We start from the raw sequence: 24,633 nt of genomic DNA on the forward strand, positions 1-24,633 counted from the left end.
GCTTATCAGACGGGCAGGCGGCATAGGGGCTGGCCTGCCCTGGGATCGCCCGTAAGATAACCCACCATGTTTGCATATTGTTTATGTTAATAAACCTGCAGCAATATTTCTCCACTTACAATAGTGTTGTGTGGTTTATTTATGTACTTATGTGTTTTGTGACAACTGTTGCCGATATTGGCACTATACACTGAGCAATGCAGCCAAAGATGGGTATCTCCTTACCTCTTATGTTTTACTCCAAAGGACAGTGCTTAGTGTAGAACTCTTCGAGGAGCCAAAATTTGGAAATTTGCGTAGTATTACACGTTAAATCAAATCACACCGGAAGTGTCTGATTTAATTGACTGAGGCGTATCCAATCACTTTTTATTTTTGAAAATAGACAAATGCATTCTTTTCGTGTCTGGAGACGATTATGCTGCTGTAATAAGTGATTGAAGCAATCATGACGAAAGAAAGGTGGCATTGTTAAAAATGACCCAAATTGAAAAAATTACAATCTGGTTCGCTCTCATTAGGATTTAAATATGATATATAAGTTGTTATTTCGGGGAGGAATAAATGGCGCCTTTATGTTATTCCGGTGCATGCTTCCTACATTGTTATATGATATTTACATGAGTACGTTCATATAGGTGCTTGGGCCTGTTTCTGTTTGGAAACAGCAGGTCTGCCCTTTCCTAGAAGGGGACAGACAGAGTGTGACAGGGGTAACAGCGGGTCCTTTTGAATACCATTATTCCGCCTGTTCCTGCTATGTCTCTGTTATCACGACCACCCTTCCTACTCGCCAAATGGGCCTGCCGTCACGGCCTGAGCTGGCCACTCATGCCCAACACATGGGTCTCGAGTGTATTTTTAGCACTGACCTGTGTCTTCTCAGCTGTCGCCATCACACAGCAGCCCTGACAGGGGGTGAGAGCAGGACGGAAGGGGCGGGCCTGACTGGACGGCCGGGGACCCTCTACCTGTCACTCTTCCCTGACACTGTCTGCTCCTCCGGCTTCGTAGAATCGTGCGGCTGCGATTATAGACGGTTTTCTGCGCGTAGGGCACATGAACTTGCCCCAACCTGGCAGCGCTACAACTGTAAAAGGTAAAGTCTTCCAGCTCTTCAAACTTCACGTAGTTTTCGTTTTTCTCCTATCATTTTCAACTCTATACATGGCACTTTTGCTCACTTGTTTCTGTGCGGCGGAGGGCAATCAGGGCTATTTTTAGCAAGATTTGAATGGCTGCTGCGAGACAGGTTTAATTTCAGCTCTGTGGACTTGTTATTTTATCTCGTTAAGTTGCAGCAACTAAAAGGGCTGGTGACAAAGGAATAATTACTGGTACTTTAAAGTGAGTCACTCAAAAACGGTTAACCCGAATTGTTTCTTAGAATGACTACCTTTACCCAACATTAGAAATGAGAGACTTAAATAAGTTAGGGAGATTTGGGGAGTGATGTTTCCCTCAATATTTTGAAAGCCGTGTTGTATGAATATTTGGATAGGAAACGAATGACAACAATATGAATTATATATTCATGCAGATGTGGACAGTGTAATATTTTAATTTTTGAGTGTAGGAAAAGTCCATGACTCACAAGAGGCGAAGAAGCCTGTTGGCCATGTCCAAAAGCGTGCCACACTCCATACATCTACATTTATGGCTTATCCCATGCTGTTTCTCATGTACACTAACTACAAACAAAGGAATTTAACAGTATCAAGGAAACAATGGGTTAAATCTGTAACTCCATTCACTGGGATAGAAACACAAGCATTATACCTTGTTGGAATGGCTCCCGTCGTTTTTTTGGTGTAAACTTGTAAAATGGAATCTGTGGTACAATGTGTGTATTCTCCAAAAAATTAGGCTGTACAACGGCACCATCTAATGTGATCCTATGTTGCAGTTGAGGGGTTCACTAACCTCAGGACTGACGGCCCAGTGGTTTGTAAACGTCAGCAGAACCCCCAAGATGTCAACACATGCATATATTACACAGTATAATCCCAAATCCTTCGGTACCCACTTTGCACTTTTGTCAATAACACATACTGAATTTTTTCTGGAACTTGGTTTGAATTTTTTTTTCTCAAGCAGGGTGTTGTTTACTGAGAACAGAAAGTGAAACACTTCAATATTCTGTTTGGTTGTCTGTATAAACACAAACATATGAGAAATACTTTATACATAGCTAAAAATGTGGAACCTTTCGAAAACATATAATTTGCTTTATTAAAAACAAATTCTGTCTCTAGAACGGAGAGTTTGTTGAAGCTGAGAGAATGTTGAAGCTCTGCACGGTGCACGTAACAAATGGGCACTGGTTGGAATTGGAATTTTCAGGTTTTGTTTACTTTTCATGTGTAGGAGGCTAGTGAAGCACTGGGCAATTGTAAAGTGGTTTGGGCTGTCATTATTATAATGACACCCGTGATTCACATGGGCACATTAAATATTTCCCACATTTCACCGGGAGCCATGACGTGGTTTCCATATTTTATGAGTCCCTGAGAAATGTGGATTTTTACATTACTGCATTATGTACAATAAAAACATTCAAACTAACAACATATGTCACCATCTTTTGTTTTTGAAAACCCATTGACATCCTTCCACATAGAACAAAGAACTGTAAATAAATAGACATGACTGCTGACCAGTTGATCTGGCAGCTGTGTAATAAGCCTCCAGCATGCGAAAAACAATGCAAAATTGCATAATGCATAATTTCAAGAACTTCTGAAATTACGCAAACTCAAATCCGCCCAGCCTTTAAATTATAGGTTTTATTTGACCGCATTTATTTTCGCTGTGCATCATGTATGTATCGGTATACTCACAGTTCTTTACAATAAGAAGTGCTTGCACTGTATATGTACAGTAAAGTAAAAGTAAAAATCTTATCTGTTGAAAATGATACATAGGACCTTTGATAACCCCCAAGACGAGGGGAGAGAAGGAAGGAACATCAAGGAGAATGTAGGATAGGAGCTTGGAATAGGGAGAAGAAGATTATCGAGCTTTGGTAATGGGCACCAAAGATCGGTGAGTGAGGAGGAGGAGAAAAGGAAGTGCTGTTTGCCGATCAGGATAGCTGACCTCAAGATTGCGAACGTGAAGGTGGGCGTCTGAGAATCAGGATGCTTGGAAATGTCAGGAATGGTGTATGAAATTATGTTAGGCTGTAGTGGTCAATGTGGTAAGCAAAGGTCTATTACAACCAGAGAATGCTGGAATCCTAATCACATTGTCGGAAAATAAAGTGATCCAAGCATGCAGGGAGGGAGTACAACAAAGGTCTTTTCATGCCCTTACACCATTTATGGACTGGAGCATATTGGTGGGGCTTTTGATTTGTTGCATGAACTTTACAAGAGTAAAGCTGATATTTGTTGGTCTACTGGATTGTGTGGATGGTGCTGCCTGTAGGTGTATCATTTTCAGGTGAAAAAGACTAATTATAATGAAACATGGACAGGCATCATATATCTGTGAATGCAGGGTAGGATATAGAAGGGCTCACGAGAATGAACCAGGTAGTTGCCAGAAATGCTGTGGTTCTCTTGAGATCAGTTTGTCCTCTCGTATTAGAAACTTCCAGATACAGAGTGTTATATGGCACCTGGGGGACATTGTCGACATTGCTAAGTTAGCAAGAGCTTCGCTGCCATGATGCCGCTTTTGCGCACGTTACTACATAACTTTGTTTTTGCAAGACTCTGTGCCTATGATGTAAACCTTACATCCAGGCTTTAAGGTATGGGGTCTGTTGTCAAAGCCCAAAGATCGTCCTTTTTATAAAATAAACTTCTTCTAATCAAGGGGAGGGTGGTATGGCCTAAAGGCCCTTATTTCCACAGTCTTTAAAAAAGGACTTTTCCGTTTGTATTCTATGGAATTGTAACAATGCTAACTGTGCTGAATTTATGCATTTTGCTGCTATTAGTGGCACGTTTACTGTATTGTAGAGCACTATAGTTAAAATAAACATTTTGAACTATTTCAGTGACTCTGCCTATTCTCATTGTGGACAAGTACGAGTAATTGAGCGAAAGAATACGTCTTGTTCCTGTGATTCCTGAAAGAGTCGGGAGTGTTGTGTTCTTGGTTGTCTAATCATTTGTAGCTCCGTGATCTTTGGAGGAGAACGAATGAGACACTATAGCTAGTCAGTTTGGGATTTTGGGTACTGATGTGGTAGGTTGGTACATCCCTATTCACTGAGGTCCTGTTTTCCTGCGCATAGTTCTGTGTATGTGCAGAATACCTGCAACATGGTGCCACCAACATTTGATCTTGTTCTTATATGCGAGACCCTTGAGTAGCGCTTGTGCTTGTCCACAATACCCTCACTGCTGTTTCCGGAGACAACTGTGATGGTGTGACCTCCCATATTAATGTTTTATAGGTTCTTTCAAGCTTGAAGCTTTAAATGTTTCTTCTCTTTATTTTAAACCCATTATTGCGCTGCCCCACTATAGGTTGTTATTCTTTATTTGTTGTGATGGCGGTTGATGTTCTGCCTCATAGCCAAACTGCGCTTAAGGCTTATTTGGCTCAATATGGAGTGCCTGATGCGGAGCTTATATTTGTGGTTGAAGTGAATCCAGCTTACCACTTCAAGGTGTTTTATTCTTGGATCTCCTTTCCGGCGGTGGATGGAACGGATGATTTGTTCCATGAATACACTGCCAAGGCCGTTCCTCATGCTTATCAGCCTAATAGGGTTCTTGAAGTTCCGCTTACAGCTTGGCAGCACCAAATTTGGTTTAATGGTGCCCTTCCTCACCCAGTATCACTGGTCCGTTTAGGTCCTTTATCGATAGATGGGGCCACTTGGCCCGATTTGGCTGTGTACACCACACACCCACGTTATTTTACTCTTGCAATTGGAGACCTTTGTGTCTTACATACGTCTTTAATACACGTACATAGGGCTGTTATACAGTACATCACGCGAAACTTCCAGGTGGGACCACCTGACATTGCTGCGCAGCCTGCAGGACCTGGTGGTGTAACTATCAGTCCCGTCATGGTTAATTCAGTAATGGGCAAGCAACCACAGAATAAGGATGAGTTACCTTATTGGCTTGCTGAATTGTTTTCTCCAAATACCTCTCCTGTGGAGAAACACAGGATATTGACTATTAGTTTGCCTAAAGACTTACTTTCCGAGTTGCCTGATTGTAACACCTGGTGCAAGGTGTTTGCAGCGGTATATTCAAAGTGTTTTGGCACTCCCTCCATGACCGTGCTCCCCTCTGTGATTTAGCATGTTCAAGATGAACATGGAGCCGAAGCGGCTGTAGAGCTGGGGATGAGATTGGGTGGGGGTGTTCGACGTGGTTTCTGATATGATCCTTGCCAATGTCAAGGTCGATGCAGTAAGCTTTCAGGTGGCAAACCGCTTGGAGGCTGTCCCTGATGTGGACAAGCCTTGCGAATTACTGAAGATTATTGCAAAAGCTTATAAGACCATAGGCCGCTATAGTCTGGGAGTTAAGCCTTTTACTCAAATTGCAACTCAATCTCAAACACAACAAAAGGCCCAGACTGATAACGATGGGCATCTGTTCTTTCCTAAAATGAACTGGAAGAATAAGAAACAGGGGCAGCAACAACAGAAGCAAAGTTCGCGTGCTGGTTCACCGACACCTGAGTCTTCTGTGCGTACTTATGACATGTGCGACCCAGTGAAAATTAAGTCACCTGATAGATTTCAAGTCCCTGATCAGTATTCTCATCGTTCTTCACAGAACACATCTGGCTCTCAGGTCGGTGGTGGGGAACTTCAAGATCGTGGCAAAAGTCAAGCTGCACCACAGGGACGAGATCAGCCTTGACAGTTTGAAGTCAAAGGAAAACAAGAGGATCCACCTTGTTTTCGACCTCCATTTCAGAAGAAAAAAGTTGCCGCTTTAATAGCGAGATATGCCATAGACGGTAAGAACGCGACTCCTGGATTGGACATGGGCAGTGACTCAGCTTGACAGTGCAGTGGAGGTTACCATGGTGCGGGAGGCTCTGCGCCCCTGTCTGGAAGCGACAGCAACTGATACATTCATTACAGTAGAGACTGCAGATACCCGGGTTGCCCCCCCAGATAGGCTCTATGAAATAATTTTCCAAATTGAAGGTGATATACCTCGTCCAATCAGGGAGGTTTTATTTATTTTATTTTTTATTTTTATTTATTTATGCATTTTCGAAAGTAAAATAGGCAGACATAAGTACAGACAATATATAATGACGAATGAACAGGTGGAACAAATACAATAAATTGGCGAAGCAGGTCTTAAGGCCAATGGAGTACAGTGAGCAAGTAATTAATACATAAAAAAACATCAGAGGCAATATAATGAGGGGGACCATAGATCACACATAGCAGCAGCATTCAGTCCTAGGGTGGGTACATGAGAGGGGGGATGGGCCATTTAGAGGCTTGTAACATGCATGAGGAGCTCAAGTGGGTGCCACATTATCAGTCTGTGTGTTATCGGATCCAGTAATAGGGTGTGAGAGCAAATATGATGTGAGGGGACCCCAATTGTCCCGAGGACGAGAGGTTAGGGGAAGCAGTTCGGCAAATGCATACATTTGGTCCTGCCAGAATACCATGTCCTGAATCCAATCCTTAAATTTAGGCGCTCTTCCCCGACCCCATCGGCATGCTATGCGGCGTTTGGCAAGGAGTAGACTAAATGAAACAAATTTTCTGTGTTTCACTGCTATGGTCGCGGTGTAACCAAGGAGAGCGAAGAGGGGAGTATGTGGGAGGTGTAACAAGGTCATCTGCTCCAGGGCTTCGAATACCAAGAGCCAGTATTCCTGCAGAGCGGTGCAGTCCCAAGCCAAGTGAAGGAAGTCAGCCCCCGTAACCCTGCATCGGTCACATCTATCATTGTCCCGCAACTTAAAGCAATGGAGTTTAGCTGGTGTATAATATGTGCGATGTAGGAATTTGTAATGAAGGACCCGAAGGCGGCAACTGGACGTGCTCTGCTCCATTTGCTTGCAACAGTAGGTCCACTGCTCCTCAGTAATAACCAGTCCCAGTTCTGCAGACCATTTATCCCTAGGAGTATTCTGTAAGGTGTGCTGAGTGGTGTACAGGGTATGGTAGATGTAGGAAACCAAATGGGGTGCTTCGTCTCTGGCCAATATTAAGTGCAAAGCGGGAAACTCGGAGGGTTCTCGGGGAAAGGAAGGAGTATGCTCCTTAAATCGCTGATGCAACCGGATGTATAAGAAAAATGTCCATAGAAGTAGGCTGTGTGGAGAAGAGTTGTTGCGAAGTTCAGAATGTACCATGGACGTAGACAGCCCCACAAGTCTTAATCCCATATTTGGCTTGAGTTTTCTTAAATACCCCTTCCTGGAGGACAGGGATTTTCGGGTGATATGTCAGGGGGAGCAGTGGTGAGTGAAGCATAGGGGCCGGAGTTTTTGTAGCAATGCGTTGCCATGCCTTGACAGTACTGGTGATTGGAGATGGAACATCCGCGCGCGGAGCAGTGACAGTGAATATAGTGCCATCTAATGGTATGGGATCCGACAGCCAGTGTTCGGTGGCCACTTGAGGCATATATCTGGGGGGGTGGAACCAGAAGTGTGCGTAATGGGCCTCTGCACAGGTGTAGTAGAGTTCGAAATTTGGTATGTTGAACCCCCCTAGCGAGTAGGGATGTCCCATTGTACTCTGGGTTATTTACCACCCCAAGTGAGTCGAATAAGTTCTATACGGAGCATCGTGAAAAAGGTTCTACCTGGGTCATAGGGTATGTTCATAAATAAATAAATGAGTTTAGGAAGAATAACCATTTTGATCAAGGATATGCGACCTGCTCTGGATAGCGGGAGGGCGGTCCAGAGCGTTACATTGTCCCTTATCCCATCTAGGGCACAACTGTAATTGAGCCGCATCAGTTCGTCGTGATTCGCGGAGATCCAGATGCCGAGATATTTAACCTCCTCAGGACACCACTCAATATGGAAGTCCAGAGCAAATTCCATAACCGAAGCGGTAAGGGGGAAGATTTGAGATTTAGACCAATTTATGTGGATCCCGGATAGTCCCCCGAATCGTACAAACTTGCGAAGCAACGGATTGAGATTTATCTGGGGCTCTCTGACATACAACGTAATGTCATCCGCATATAGAGAAATCAGAATATGTTGGAGTGGGCAGCGCAGGGCTTTGTCCTGGTGGTATTGTCTGACTTTGGTAGCGAGTGGTTCAATCGCGAGGGCAAACAGGAGGGGTGAGAGCGGACAACCCTGCCGGGTTCCATGAGATATGGGGATGGAGGGTGAGGAATGGCCGTTAATAAGGACTTTGGCTACAGGTTCGGTGTAAAGTAGGCAAACTCAAGATATAAATCCCCGTGGTAGGCCCATGTTTTGCAGAATTATGAAAAGGTAGTCCCTTTCCACCGAATCGAACACCTTTGTGGCATCGAGAAATACAGCAGTTAAGGGTATCTTCGGGTCTACCATGCGGAGAGTGGAGAAGAGCGCGCGAAGATTAGGGGAAGTCGCCCGGCCAGGAATGAAGCCAGCCTGGTCCGGGAGTACTAATTTGTCCATTAAAAGGCTGAGGCGGTTAGCCAGGAGTTTTGCGAGGATTTTTGTATTGGTATTAAGTGAGGACAAAAGTCTGTAAGAGTCGCCATAATCTGCTGCCTTACCATGCTTAAGGAGAGACGAAATCAGTGCCAATCTCATGGATGGGGGTAGATAACCGAGCTCCTGCGCTTCGTTAAAAACAAGTTTAAGAACGGGGAGTAGTTGAGTAATATACGCTTTATAAAAATCAACAGGAAGACCGTCAGAGCCTGGGGCCTTACCGGATTGCATTTGCATTATCGCCTCGTGTGTTTCATCATTCTCAAAGGACGCAGCGAGAAACTCACGTTGGTGATCGCCAAGCCAACCAAGAGTAATATCCTGCAAGAAAGAGGCAAAATCTAGGGGTCCATCCCAGCAGGTGCCATACAGGGCAGCATAGAATTCGGTAAAAGTGTATAGGATGTCTTGACTGTCTCTATGCCGAACTCCATCAGAGTCTTTAATCCCAAGGACATAATTGGCGAATATAGGGAGTCGAATTGATCGCACTAGCTGCCTACCAGGATGTTCGCCCTCACTGTATTTACGCGCTGTATAGTATTTTCCACAAAAGCGTGCCGCAGAGTCGGCTGTTTCTTTATACTCCGTGAGTTTTTCTCTAAAGGACGAGAGAGACCGGCCCGAGTTAGCCCCCCAGAGATCAATCTCCAGTTGTTTGAGTTCGCCCTCCAGTTTATGAAGGGTGCGGCACAGATCTCGCAAAACCTGAAAGCTGTTGGCCATGCAAACCCCGCATATCGTAATCTTAAAGGCCTCCCACACCACACCCACCGATGACACCGAGTCTATACTGACTTAAAAGAAATTGGTGATTTCCTCTCCGATCTCAGCTCTAAACACTGCGTCTAGCAAGGCCTCAGGTATGAGTCGCCATAGTCGAGGAGTGGACCGCAAGTTGGGCGGGGCAATTTTTATGAGCACCGGTGAGTGATCTGAATAAGTTCTGGCAAGGTGAGTGGCCTGTTTAATACAGGAGACAGCACCCCCGGAGACCACCCAGTAATCTAGGTGACCCCAGGAGGCATGGAGAGCAGTGTATTGGGTGCCCTCTTTTTTCCTGGATGGACGTGTCACCAGGCATCAGTGAGCTTGTGAGCCATAAGTATTCCCTGTATGGCTGTTTGCATTTTGGTATAATGTATGGGGGGGTTAGATCTGTCTGCTGTCGGGTTAAAGGCAGAATTAAAATCTCCCCCCCCCAGATGACATGAGTTGATCCTACCTGTAGGACACGACCCCACAGTGTAGTGTAGAAATCTGGGTCATCAGTGTTTGGACCGTAGCAACACAATATCGTGACCGACTGGGGACCCAGTGTGCCCCAAAGCATACAGCTGCGCCCAATGTGATCTTGTTGTGTACCCCCAGGATGAAAGGTGTGTTCCGCTTGATCAGAATCGCTACACCCTTGGAGTACGTGGAGTAGGAGGAGAAAATACGTGTCAACGCCCATTTACTAGCGAATGTAGGGGGTCGGGAAGGGTCCAGGTGGGTTTCCTGTAGTATCGCTATGTGTACTTGATGTCTGTCCAGGTATGAGAGGATTTGCCTGCATTTCCGAGGATCACAAAGGCCTCTAACGTTCCAAGTGATTAAATTAAGATGTAAAGGCTCAGCGTGCTGTGGCATGATAGGTTACATTAAGAAGTATGAGACAGGACCTGTATAAGGTGTTATACAATGCATTTTGTAGTACGTAGTCTGCTTTTGTCAGTTGAGATAAAGAACAATACGAACAATTAGCATAACCCCCGCCGTCACCACCCCACCCACAGTGGCACCCCAATTGTGTCGACAGTACTACCTTCACCCAAAACCACGAACATATTGCAACAGTGCAACGAGGAAAGAGTCATTATTCAAAAGAGTGAACAAAGGTGATCTCCCGTGTGGGGGTGCGCCAGTGGGCTACGAGAACCTCCCCCAGTACAGTTTTTCGAGGGGGGAGGGTTACTAGGCAAACATAGTTTATAGGTTAAAGAAGCCTGCCACAGTGGATTTGTACACAAGAAATGGGAGCATCAATTTGGAGACGTATCATGTCAGAGCTATGAACAACAAGGTTAAAACATTCACCAGTGAGATTATATATTCAATATGCATGCAACTTCAGCACTTATCTCTAATCAAAAAGTAGGGGGAGAATAGTTCCAGATCATCATAAGCAGGTTATGGTGAGATGGCACACAGTTCCGCATCGCGTCCAGGGCTCCCAACTAGAGAGGCCGTGAATTCAGCAAGCTGAGTTAGCTCCAGAGTGGTGCGGAGAGACTCCAACATAGTCATTTATCCCAAATAGGAAGGGACATCAGTGACCATGAAGTGGGGTGTTCAGTCAGCACTCAATGATGGAGAATGGGAGAGGCCATCTGGAGAATCCCTCGTCGGGATGTTCTTTTTTACAGTCCGAAGAAAATAATCCACCTGCTGGCCATTAATAAAGAAGTGTTATTTGCCCCGGTAGGTGACACTCAAACGAGCAGGATACAGTAGGGCATATTCGATCTGTAGCTTGCGTAGTTTCTGCTTGGCCAGAAGAATTTTACGCTGGGCCTCCTGCACCGCCATTGTAAAGTCAGGGTATATTGAAATATTGGCACCCTCGAATTGTAAGTTCTGGTGATCCCTAGCTAGCTTCAATGCAGCATCACGGTCCCTGTAATTCAGAAGGCGCGCGATTATCGTCCGGGGGCCGAGGGATCGATGGACACGTTCCACAATGAATTCAGAGGAGAAAGCGTCTGCTCCGAAGGTGGTGCATAAGAGATATTCAATGAAGTCCTCCATTCGGCCTGAATTCGCACTCTCGGGAATTCCGGTAACGCGAATGTTGTTGCGCCGGTTTCTGGCTTCCAAATCTTCGTTTTTCGCTGTGATTATCTTGAGGAGCTTATCCATCTGCGCCACTTGGTGGGTCATCTGTGAGGTGGCATCCTCCGTGTCGGAAATATGCTTCTCCGCCTCCTGAAGCTGTTTATAATGCTTCTCCACTTTCAAGACTATGTAGTCCATGTGAGTGTTCATGGCGTCCATTTTATTGGAGAGATCAGTCAAACTATGTTGCATTGCCAATAGGAGAGATTTGACCTTGTCTGCTGGGGCTTATGGAGGATTAGAGGGTGACATGTCGGCCGGCAGGCCCGCTTCCTCAGCATTGGAGCGGGTGCCAGACCTCTTAATGTCAAAAGGGAGTTTAGTTTGGCGGCCCTCAGGCCTCCCCATGATGAAGGTGCTCTGTAGAGAGTGTCTTGACAAGGGGGAGGTGAATGTGCACTTCCACCGCAGGGTCAGCACCAGGAGGACAGTGCTGGAGAGGAAAGCCACGATGACCCCATTCAGTTAGGAGCAGAGGGTCGGTAGAGTGAGGCAGGGCAACAGATGTGGGGGTCCAGGAGCAGCAGCGGCCACCAGCAGGAGAGTTCAGGGGGCCCCTGATGCGGCGGCCCAGCAAGTCGATATCTAGGAGGAAAAACGGGACTCAGCACGTCAAACAGGATGGAGGCAGGTACTTCAGCGAGTCAGCCAAAGCGGCATCTCTAAAGAGAATGCGGTGCAGCTCGCTCCAGTGAAGGATCCGGTCTCGGCCCTGCTTCCAGGCGTTGTGTGAGCTGTACGGATGGTGAAGCAGTGGGACCTGGAGGAGGGGTCCGAGGGGTTCCCACTCGCTTGGGGAGGGTGGCATTTTAGGTGTAGTTCATGTGCCCGTGTCTGGGCACTGACTAGCAGAGAAAGGGAAACGGTCTCCTCACAGCACGGCGTAGAGACGCCTGGGACCTCCTGATGTTGGAGGTGTCAGGCAGTTCGGCAGGCCTCAGTGAATGCAGACAGGCCGCTCCGCAATATGGCAGGCAGGCTTGCCCCTCGATCTGCGATCGTTTGAAACAGCGCCAATGGAGTCTGTCCGGCAAGTGTGTGGGTGGGAGAGAATTTCAGGAGCCGCAGCGCTCGACGGGGTAACTGGGGTGCTGGCGTTATGGGCACCGAAGCAGTTGAAGAGAGTCCGCGTTGGACTGCTTGCGTGGCCCTGGCTGCCTAACCGTAAATAAACTGTGTGTTGATGCTGAAGGGCCTGGTCTCTCCGCCGCAGGATCCGTGATATCAGCAGGAGTAGCTGACAGTGCCAGTGCGAGTCTGCAGTTTAGGGCTCCAGGCAGCAAGGGGGGGGCGAGGGTAAGCGAAAGTGTAGGCCCTCTCCCAGCCAACACAGCTGCCCATGAATCACTCCAGGGTCCCACCACCATCCCCAGCGGCTCTCTTCAGTAGATATCTGTTCCGGCTGGCGCTCTAAGGGGCTGAGACAACAGCGGCAGGCAGCGGCTATCAACAGGAGTTCACCCCGATGCAGTGGGAGGTTGTTGCGGCAGCTTAACCTAGGATAAAAGTTAGATTAGAGAGCCAAGTGTCCGGAGCCTCACGGGCGTGCGGCCATCTTGGTTGTGCGCCACCTAGCGCCCCCAATCAGGGCGGTTTTCTGGGAGAATCTAACCTCCTCGTATGACATTTTGTTAGAGGAGGCAGAATGGATACAAAGAAGGGGTCTCTACCTATAATTTTCAGAACGTACAATGTATCGTTTTTTAGGTATATCAACACTAGGACTAAGGCAAAAGGAAAAAGCAGATAATTAAATCAGAGCATAATCAAGAAACAAATTTATAAGTGTTTAATTTTTTAATTTTTTTAATTAGATCGATTTCAAACAGATGAATTCAGTGCATTGGCTGATTTGTAATTGATACAAAAAAACTTTCAAAATAACAGTGAAGATACTAAACGAGGTCCCAGGCGTACTCAAACACTCGCTGACTTGCACATTCATACCGAAATCATTCCACACCATCAGCACTCAAATCACACATTCACATATAAAAAGAATACTCAATTAATGAACAAAGCTCAATATGTACACAAAATCATATGAATATTCAAGATCGTGTTAAGTGACATATTTTCAAATTTGAGGAATTAGGACTTGGGTGGGCCACATGTAGACGCGCGTTTCGGTGAAAGCAACGAAAAGTTGGTGCCACCTTCCTCAGGGCGAACAGAACCAAGGTCTTAATATAGGTTTGTGCTGGGACCTATCAAGAGGAGGCAGATTGGCCTCCACCATTTATGTTAGCTGCTTCTAGAGGGGAAGATGTGATACTTCCGAGTTTTTCGTGTTATATCTTAGAGGAGCATGCACAGGTTTTTGCAGCTGAGTGGGTGCTGGCCCTAGTCCCGGCGGTGTATCGTAATCAGATGTGAAGCAAAAGCTTCCATTTGTGATATTCTAACGCAGTTGGAGTATCAAGGAGTGATTGAATCATGTGCATCACCAATCAATAATCCTCTCTTTACGGTATCAAAACCTGATGGTTCATATGGGATTGTATTGGATTACTGAAATTTGAACAGTCATTGTCGCACTTTTGCAGTGCATAACACTCACAGCTCTGCGCTGGTGATCTAACTTGTTCGTTAAAAATATAAAACTACACTTGATATTTCTAATGGTTTCTAAAGTAACAATCTCACTCCTGAGAGCCGTGATTTGACAGCATTCACTGCCATCGGAAATCAGAAAATTTGCACGATTGCCTATGGGGTATAAGAATAGCCCCGGGGCATTTGCGGCACGGATTGTGTCTTTGTTGAATGACATAAACCCTGATGCGTTCCCGTACCTGGATGGCATTTATCTGACGGATGACGAGCTTATGCAGCATCTTATCTGAGTCATCAGGATTATTTTGTCCTTTGCTGACTATGGATATAAATTAAATTTTCCAAAATCGCACATCGCCCACTTGGCGGTGCTCTTTTGGGCTATGAGCTCAATAATGAGGGAAAGGGCTTGGCCCCTCACTTCTTGGAGAAATGTGCTCAACTGTAACCCCCTTCTACACTGAAGAAACTTCAGTCTTTCCTGGGATTTTTAAATTTTGGGAGGAAATACATTCCAAATTGTGCCCAATGTATCAAACTGCTGTATGCATTGAAACAACCAACTTTTTCTTCTGCCAGCTGGCTTCCGGAACATACTTCTGTTCTAAATTCTTTGCAATCTGACTTGCTTGCAACTTACTACTTGTTGACTCGTGATAGCACCAAAAACCTGGTAATACGTATCATTTCTGGGACAGTGGGTTTCACTTACTTGACGTTCAATGAGGGGGACAAAATACCTATTGCATATAAATCACATTTATACACTGCTACTGAAATGTGGTTTTCAACTCTTGAAAAAATCTTGATGGCTGTACAAATGGCGATTCTGAAAGAACGCTCACTGGCGCAAAGCAAATGCATTCTTATGCTCACACCTTCCCTGCTTTAGTAGCTGTGACTAAGGCGAGTGTACCTAACTCGAAAGCACTACATCCCTGTTGGTTACAATGAGCTACTTCGATGACATCAGCTGCTGTCATGTTTTTCTTTGATCCTGCTCTTCAGACACGGGAGTTTTTAGAGTATGAACACGTTCATTCTCCTCCCTTGTCTTTGCTTCCTCTACATGAGTATGATTGCATCATTTATACCAATGGCTCAGCTCAACCGTCCACGGATTCAAAACATGCTTATTCTCCGGCTTGCGCAATTGTTGCTGGTGCGATTGATAATGGAGAGTTTAAGTCTTCCATCGTGCATACTCAGGCACTTGGAGACTGTATGGCACAATTGGCGGAGCTGTATGCTCTTGTACTTGCTCTTGAGTTTGCAGATCGAAATGTGAATACTCTTATTGTATGTGATTCTTATTATTGTGTCCAGTCTTTTAATGACAACTTATTCCTTTGGTCTCGGAATGACTATTGAGATTCTAAGGGGAGCGCAATTATGCATAAAATACTTTGGGTTCAAGTGGCAGATCTTAAACAGTGTCTGTCCCTCACACATGTTATACATACTCTTGGCCATCAGCGTGTGGGAGCACATGTTCTTGGTCATTTTTTGGATGATGAAGCAGCCAAGTCTGCAGTAGCACCGTGTTCCATAGCAGCAGTTACAAGATTCATGACTAAAATAGATAATGAGATTTTGGCAGCAGTAGCTGCAACGAGGGAGGGAGCTGCTTATCCTCAGGTTTTCCCTTCGAAATACTCTTATCACATAACTCCCGAACAGGTGCCTTATGATTTGATTTCTTCTGTTGGGAATCGGATGATTCCCAACATGGACCTCAGACCTACCTTGATCAAAGCCGAACACGAAGGCATAGCATCTGCACATGCCGGTGTATCTGCGACAGCCTCTATTCTACAGCAACGTTACTGGTGGTGTGGTTTATATAAACAGACCTGTGATTATGTACTTTCTTCTGAGTTTTGTCAGCAAATCAAGCCATCTACGGTCACCCGCCCACCGCAAACACAGCTATGTATTTCTAGTCAACCTTTTGGCTGTATCTATCTTGATCACTGTGGTCCTCTTTCTCCTGACACTGCGTATAAATATATATTTGTTGAGGTTGATTCGTGCATTAGATTCCTTTGGGTTTGGCCACAATGAAGTGCTGAAGCTCGAAATGTCATCAGGGTCTTTGTCGGGATGTTTGCCTATCGTACCTTCCATTCTGACCAAGGTCCAGTGATCGCCTCTAAGGCGTACAAGGATGCGATGAAGTCTATGGAGATGCTGGTGCAGTTTTCATCTCCATACAGGCCTGAGGGCAATTCAATTGTGGAGTGAATGAACCGTGACTTAAAGCAATCCTTGTCAGCTAGAGTCTTAGGTACTGGCAGGAACTGGCTGGCCCACTTGTATGGGGTTTAATGTGCACTTAATAACCTCCCTAGACGATCTCTGGGTGGGCGAACCCCATACAAAATGCTCTTTGGCATTAAGATGTTTGTGCAAGACCTTGATGGTCTAGATGTTGTGGCGACTGCCGCAACCTTTGACGTAGATAATAATTCTACTGTGTTACAGGATCTACAAAAGACACGTGACAGCTATGCGACTGAACATTTACCCTCTTCCACTGATGCAGCACTGCTGATTCCAGTTGGCTTCTTAAAATCGGAGATCTAGTATGAGAAAAGCTGGAGAACAAAAAACGATTTGTTCCCTCTTATCGTGCACCGGTTCCAGTGCTTGGACTAAAGGGTACTCGTACAGTTATTTTACCACCTTTACCTGGTTGTAAAGATAACAGATACATTTCAGTGGACAATGTCAAGCTACACCATGTGGCCGATTCTGAATAGTGTCGCACCTGCAGTTCCATGCACTGCAATTTCATTGGCTCCACTGACCTGATTATGTTCCACTGGTCCTCGTAGGGCTAAGAAAGTGATGGACACCATTATTGATCTTTCACCCGTCCGACCTCTATCTTCTACTATGGATGTCCAGTACATATATCATCCTGATGAGTCCGTGAGTGAGGTGCCTAACAGTCCTGGAACACATCAAGGGGACTCGACACTTCCATCTCTGATTAATCAACCTACGAGTGGCTACTATGGAGATCATGCCAGCCTCTCTTCCGGCTCATCTTCCTCGACATCCAGTTTGCCAGACACACCGACTAGATTAAGTATTTTTTTCTCTTGGTTCAAAAAGACTTACCTGGTCCCTCCATAGACCTACATTTGGTTGGTGCTTATACTGATTTTCCTCTTTATGTCAATTGGATTTGTGACAGTGTTCTTTTTGCTCATTAATGGACATTACTTGCCAGAACGCTCTGCTGTAAACTTGGTAGATGGAATTCTGGCCTCTCACACATCGTCCCATATCATGAAACGTGATCAGTCTCATGTTAACATTTCATCATTCCCGGTTGCAGATGGCATAGTTTTGGACAAAGTAGCTTACAAGATCCATGGCCCGACCGAGGTGCTTAGTGTACCATACGTGTTTCGTGTCTCTTTAGGAGATGTGGTAACACGGGACATACATTCTGATGATTGGGATGTGCAAGCAGTACATGCATTGTTTTCAGATTTTAAATATTTTGCTGCTTTTGATGTTGAAGATTTGTATTGAAATTCTGCCAATTATGAGGATTTATTTTGTTATCAACATTATGGGCATCTTTTTTAACCAAAACGAACACGATGAGACCTGATTTTAATTATACATAATGGGAACATTGTCCCACTCCCGTCGAGGGGAGTTCTAAAACTCTTAGGGATAAATTTGCTTATTTTACAGATTATGACATATCTAATCCGGAATCCTATTACTTTAAACACCCATCATCTTCACAATCCAAATTTATGTTGACCCACACTAAATTGATTTATTACAACTTGTTTAGAAATAAATTGGCTACACAGGGTTATGATAATTGGAAAGAGACTGTTGATTTAAAATCATTCTAGGGCACGGAGCCTTGGCAGGTTCAGGGAACTGAAGCTTTACATCATGCCTGCCTGATCCCGGCTCAAATTTTGTTTTTAAATGATACAGTGTACCAAACAATTTGTTTTGGCCTGGCAACTGTCAAAAATGTAAATACTGCATCCATTCCGTCTTTAGCTGAATATGATGATTGGTACACTCACACAAATTATACCATCGAGACATTGCATGCTTTGTTTTGAAATGACACTTTCAATGTCTCTGAAGTTGATTCTTCCAGGTGGTTGGTGTGGCAAACTAATACAAATGCATGTCAAATGCGTTTTTATAATGTTACGCCCGGTTTCATCAAACTAGACCTGATCCTCGGTATACCGTTCGGTCACCATAAGTTAAGGTAAGTTATGACAACAATGGTTGGAACATTCCAAGCTGACATCAGTGAAACAACATCGTTCTCTGCTGTCGCATGAAATCAATCTGGCTGATTTCATCTTAGGGCCTAGGAATCCTAGAGCTAAACAATTTCTTTATGCCCCATACAATGAAATCTGGAAGCTTTCGCAGATTGAAGATGCTTTTCGTCCACGCAAAATTGATCAACCCAATTTAGAAAAGGTCCTTGCCGTAGTAGATAACAGCATTAACACACTTTCCTCACACATTTATACGTTGGCCAAAATTATTTCATTTGTTATTGATATTGTTCAAAGTGATGTTTCAGTGTTATATCATGGTCAAAATCAGTTAAGATTTGTTGTGCAATTTGCATGGACACTGCAAACTCTTAAAATGGGAAAAATACCTTGGGATTATTTGAATGCCACTGCTTTGTTTTTGCCATTTAATCTAACTGATAAACAACAATTTATGTCCATGAAAGATGCTACATATACACTATTACATATCGAACTATTAGAGCCATTGCCATTCTCTGTAGCGGAAATGGACTCTGCTGTTTGGTTAATTCATGGGGTTGTCTCTCTTTTTCGCTATTTCAATTTAAATCATGCACTCAACATTTTCCGATTGGTCATTTTGAACCACTGGGTAGTGCATTTCTACATGAATTGTGGTCCCTATCTTTCACTTAGAGATGTCAGAGGTAGGGTAAGGAAGTTTTTCTTACAGGGGAAGCCTGCGATTCCACAATAGGACATTCCCTATTTTGCAAACATGTTAAGTTGCACGGCACGTGTAACGTGTCAGCGCCCAATCTTTCTTGTTTCTTTAAAGGGACCCCAGTTCCGTCGATAATTCTCGCTTTTACATTGCTTACAAATGGCAATTATCTTATTTTGAACAACCAAGACTGCTGTGGTGTATTTAGTAACAGTTTCCCAGCGCGTAACTTGTTGTAGCAATGTGCTTTTTCCACCCCCGCATGGCAGTCTAGATAGTTCTATTTGGCCATCCATTCCAACTTTGAAACCAGATTTCAACAAGTTGAGCAGGCTCAAAGCGCTTTTATTCCAACAAGAGGTGTCTCTCACTTCAGCCCAAGACACCTTCGAATTACAGGTGGCTAGGACTTCCAGTAAGATACAGTCCTTTTTTAACACTAACCTCCCACAACATTTTGGGGAGCTAATACACCAAATATTTAATGTGTCTTTCACAAAAGGCCTTGCACATTATTTAAATGTGTGGGATCTGGCCTTGTGACTTCCTTTCAGATGATATTTGGAGTAATACCCGCTTTTATTCATTTTATTTTTTCCTGCATGTTTGGCGGCATTCCCTTAGTATTGGCGTTAGGTGCTGGAATCCTGCTTCTCCTGTTCCTGCTGCGCAATGGCTGCTCATCTTGTGGTAATGCACAGACCAAGCCAATTGCAGCTGTACTGTGATTGCATTCACCAGGTTTTTAGATGCTTACCATTAGCAACGTTTGGCATCAGTTATGAATTAACTTTTCGCTTTGCCTACTTTAGTAACGTGCAACCAGTGTTTTACTGTCAGCGATGCCCCTTCTATTGAGCAATGGATGTATGTCTCTCCAACACGTCACGTCCAGTCCCGGATTTTATCCAGTTGATGGGCCACTTAAAGGCTCATGACCAGGCTTGTTCTGGGAATGTCCGTATGGCGCGTGCAGCTGCACTTGGAGTATTGGCTGAATGGGACATCTGTGCGGCTGCACAGAGTCCTGCAACGGAGTTTCATCGAATATCACGCAAGTTGCCCACGCATGCTTTTAGAGGCCTCTGATTATCAGGAGCACGTTTGTTCCTTTGACTTACTTAATTGGATGGCATCCCTTTTTTCTACCAACGATAGGGATGACTTTATGGAGGGAATTGCATTCATCGGTTCGCACACCTTGACGGACTTTCCACATCCTTCATAATAACTCCTTCATAATAACTTTATTATCCAGGAGACAGCTCTATTTCAATAAGCAACAATGACAATATTGAAACAATTATTCTTTTTCATGGAAATTTTGATTTTTTCCAATTTGTTTTTTCCCAAAAGTTTTGACCTCTGCTTCACTTTTGAACTCTGTTTTGGTCCATTGTCTATGTCCCATGACCTTCCCAAGGGGAGGGTGTTATATGGCGCCTGGGGACATTGTCGACATTGTTAAGTTAGCATGAGCCTCGCTGCAATGATGCCACTTTTGCGCACATTACTACTTGACTTTGTTTGTGCAAGACTCTGTTTTTGCCTTTCACATGAGAACGGACTGCTCTCGCGTTTTCTGGGAGTTTAGTCTGAACACGATGTGCAAGGTCAATCAACAATGACCCTTGTTATTCTGTTCTTGTCAGTCCCTAGCACCTAGACATAACATGCTACACACAGCTGCAGAACTGAAGACTCGTGCTTTGATATTACGTTGTTGCATGTTGTTTCAACACACTCGGAGAAAGCCGTTCCATGGAGATGAGCTCTGCTGTTTGGGGTCTGCTGTCAAAGCCCAGGGATCGTCCTTTTTATAAAATAAACGTCTTCTAGTCAAGGGGAGGGTGGTAAGGCCTAAAGGCCCTTATTTCCACAATCTTTAAAAAAGGACTTCTCCCTTTGTATTCTATGGAATTGTAATAATGCTAACTGTGCTGAGTTTATGCATTTTGCTGCTACTAGTGGCACGTATACTGTATTGTAGAGCACGATAGTTAAAATAAACATTTTGAACTATTTCAGTGACTCTGCCTATTCTCATTGTGGACAAGCACGAGTGAGGGAGCGAAAGAGTATGTCTTGATCCTGTGATTCCTGAGAAAGTCGGAAGTGTTGTGTTCTGGGTTGTCTAATCATTTGTAGCTCTGTGATCTTTGGAGGAGAACAAATGAGACACTATAGCTAGCCGGTTTGGGATTTTGGGTACTGATGTGGTAGGTTGGTACACCCCTATTCACTGAGGTCCTGTTTTCCTGCACATAGTTCTGTGTATGTGCAGAATGCCTGCAACAAAAGTTGGGTTTAATCTGATTTTGTATGTTTTTTGTAGCATATAATGCAGATAGGTTTTAGCTCTTGTTTTGCTCCCTAATTTTATATTTTACCTGTGCTCAGCAGACCTTCAATTGCAGTGCAGTATTGTCTTTATTTTAACGCTACAGTGATTCCCGGCTTGACATGAGAGTCTTCAGCAGGACTGTCATTTGGTGCATGGCAAACATTTGTGACAGAGTTTGGTTTGTGTGTATGGGAGCCTCATGGAATAGCTTAACATCCGAAAACAATTCTGTGTTTCTGCCCTTTTTACGGCAATAACGGGTTTTACATTATTCCTGCCTATGCAAGGAGTGTGATGAGGATTACACCTCCTACGAATGCCTAACACAATTTACAGCTGTGGCAAGGATAGAAGCCTGTCGACTAGGTAGACTTGAAGGATCTTAGCACACTCTCTTGTTCTCTGTTGTGACAGGAAGGGGCCCATAAAACTATATAGTTAACTCCTGGGTCGCAATATTTTATATTTTTTATTTTTTTTAAAACATTTTTTATTAAACACAAAGAGAATGGCATTTTGTTATAGGACAGGTATTATGTCAGCCATAAATAGACAGCTTTTACTGTGACAAGGCAAAACAATCGCTCATGGCGGCAGGGTTTCAGGGTGTGAGGGGTTCTTCTAGGGGAGGGATGGTGGGCGGGACACAGATGTTCCCCCTAAACACATTTCATTTATCCCTGATTGCTGTCCACTTTTTTGGGCAGCCCCGTGCAACGTAAACAGTTTTTTCCCTCAACATACACCAGTCCATGTCTTCTTTCCAAGAGGCTAATGTAGGCGCCACTCCAGACCCCCACAGTCTGGCAAGCTGGGTCGCAATATTAATTGTGGGCTCTGTCGTTCTCATGCACTTTAGAACAGGCGTTATACATATTTAATTATTTTTACCTTTATAAGAATAAGAATCCTTCTCATCATCATTTTGATAGTTCTTGCTCAATAAGCCATAGAGCTCAGTGCCAACAATGGATTTTTAGGAATTTTCAGACTATTCGTAGATAGTACGTGATAGTTTATGCTCATGTGTATCATGCTGTCTCATGGGTTGTGTTCTAGGAGTCATGATGCATTGGTTTGATAGTGATTGAGACCTTAAGTATGTGATGTGTGTTGGTTTTGTGGTGAAATATGTGCTTGTGGTATATGTTTGTGTTACATACTGGACGCTATGAAGGTCTCTGAAGTGTGTGTTTGCTTTGTTCGCCCTAAGTTGACAGGGTATGCCCAGACGTGCGGCCCTTGCTCACTTTGCCACTGGATCCAAGCTAGCCTGGCTGATGAGGGCTGGTAGCCCGAAACTGGTCCCAGGATGCTTGTTTCCTGTCCAGGGAAGACATGGCTTGGCAGTTCGGGCTGAACTGTTCCCATGAGGCACACGGTCAAGACTGATTTGCATATAGCTGTGTCTGAACTGGGGTGGCGAAGTGAGCTAAACAATGATGATGGATTCAACCTGGATCTGTGACTGGGGGTAAGTGTCTGAAAAGCTTCAGCTCTCCGTCCATCATCTCCTTGTGTTTGCTTTGTTCACCCTAAGCTGGCAGGGTATGACCAGACGTGGGTCCCGTGCTCACTTTGCCACTGGATTCACGCTAGCCTAGCTGATGAGGGCTGTTAGCCCAAAACCGGTCCCAAGATGTTTGTTTCCGGTCCAGGGAAGACATGGCTTGGCAGTTCGGGCTGGACTGTTCCCATGAGGCACAGAGTAAAGACAGATTAGCATATAGCGGTGTCTGAACTGGGGTGGCTAAGTGAGCTAAAGTGAGCTAAAGAATGATGATGATGGATTCAACCCAGATCTGTGACTGGGGGTGAGTGTCTGAAAAGCTTCAACGCTCTATCCATCATCTCCTTGTGTTTGCTTTGTTTGTCCTAAGTTGGCAGGGTATGCCCAGATGTGGGTCTGTGGCTCACTTTGCCACTGGATTCAAGCTAGCCTGGCTGATGAGGGCTGTTAGCCCAAAACCGGTCCCAGAATACTTGTTTCCGGTCCAGGGAAGACATGGCTTGGCAGTTAGGGTTGGACTGTTCCCATGAGGCACAGGGTCAAGACTGATTTGCATTTAGCTGTGTATGAACTGGAGTGGCGAAGTGAGCTAAAGAACAATGATGGTTTCAACTCTGATCTGTGACTGGGGGTGAGTGTCTGAAAAGCTTCAGTGCTCTGTCCATCATCTCCTTGTGTTCACTTTTAGAAAGTAGACCTTTTCTTGTTTAACCATTCTGTGTGCCTCTGTTTGTGTATTAACTGTCTGGTTTTAGAGTAACAGGAGCTGGGGATGTGCATTCACTGTAGACAGCCACAAGGGGGGCTGAGGTGTGCCCTGCCTTTCATGGTTGACTCGCAGCTGAGTAGAGTGAATAAACTTTGGCTGCATTAAGAGTGGTAGGAGGAGTTTTACTTACACCTGAATAGGCTGTGTCTCCTTGCCCAATGTTATCTCCAGCTCCTGTGGTCATTCTGCACCAGAGAGGACAGAACTGGTCTGGACGGGGCTCAGAGACCCTTGCCACAAAAAGAACTAATAGACAATGGAATAGAAGTATTCAACCTTAAACCCCAATCAATCAATCAATCAATCATAGGCATTTGTATAGCGCACTGCTCACCCGGAGGGTCTCAAGGCGCTGGGGGGGGGGGGGGGGGGGGGGAAACGCTACTGCTCGAACAGCCAGGTCTTGAGTTGCTTCCTGAAGGCGAGATGGTCTTGCATTGTCCGGAGGTGGATGGGGAGGGAGGTGGCTCTGCGGATGCGGGGGACGGTGGCGAGAGCGAGAGCGAGGCTGGTGGAGCGGAGCTGGCGGGTGGGCTTGTGGAAGGTCAGGCGGCTGTTGAGGAACTTGGGGCCCAGGTCGTGGAGGGCCTTGTGTGCGTGGGTGAGGAGTCGGAACATGATTCTTTTGTTGACGGGGAGCCAGTGCAGGTCTCTCAGGTGTCTGGAGATGTGGCTGTGTCGGGGGATGTCCAGGATGAGTCGTGCTGAGGCGTTCTGGATCCGTTGGAGTTTCTTCTGGAGTTTGGCGGCGGTGCCGGCGTAGAGGGCGTTCCCTTAGTCCAGCCGACTGATGACGAGGGCCTGGGTGACCGTCTTCCTGGTCTCGGTGGGGATCCACCGGAAGATCTTTCGAAGCATGCGCAGGGTGTTGAAGCATGAAGACGAGACGGCGTTGACTTGTCTGGTCATCGAGAGGGAGGAGTCCAGGATGAAGCCTAGGTTGCGTGCGTGGTCCGTTGGCTTGGG

At 45.1% G+C, this 24,633-nt stretch overlaps 1 protein-coding gene across 3 annotated transcripts in view; it reads left to right on the forward strand.

Moving 5' to 3' along the window:
• Nucleotides 1–920: 920 nt before the first annotated feature.
• MYO18B (myosin XVIIIB) overlaps nucleotides 921–24,633 on the forward strand; it is a 1,573,426-nt gene continuing 1,549,713 nt past the window's right edge. For 2 of the 3 annotated variants that reach the window (XM_085634172.1, XM_085634173.1), the window contains exon 1: nucleotides 927–1,099. The gene's annotated coding sequence lies outside the window, so the exon portion shown is untranslated. Of the gene's footprint in view, nucleotides 1,100–24,633 lie in introns of all 3 variants that reach the window. The other variant, XM_085634174.1, reaches the window with a different exon arrangement.

Source organism: Triturus cristatus, chromosome 11 (assembly GCF_964204655.1).
Source record: "Triturus cristatus chromosome 11, aTriCri1.1, whole genome shotgun sequence".
NCBI lineage: Eukaryota > Metazoa > Chordata > Amphibia > Caudata > Salamandridae > Triturus > Triturus cristatus.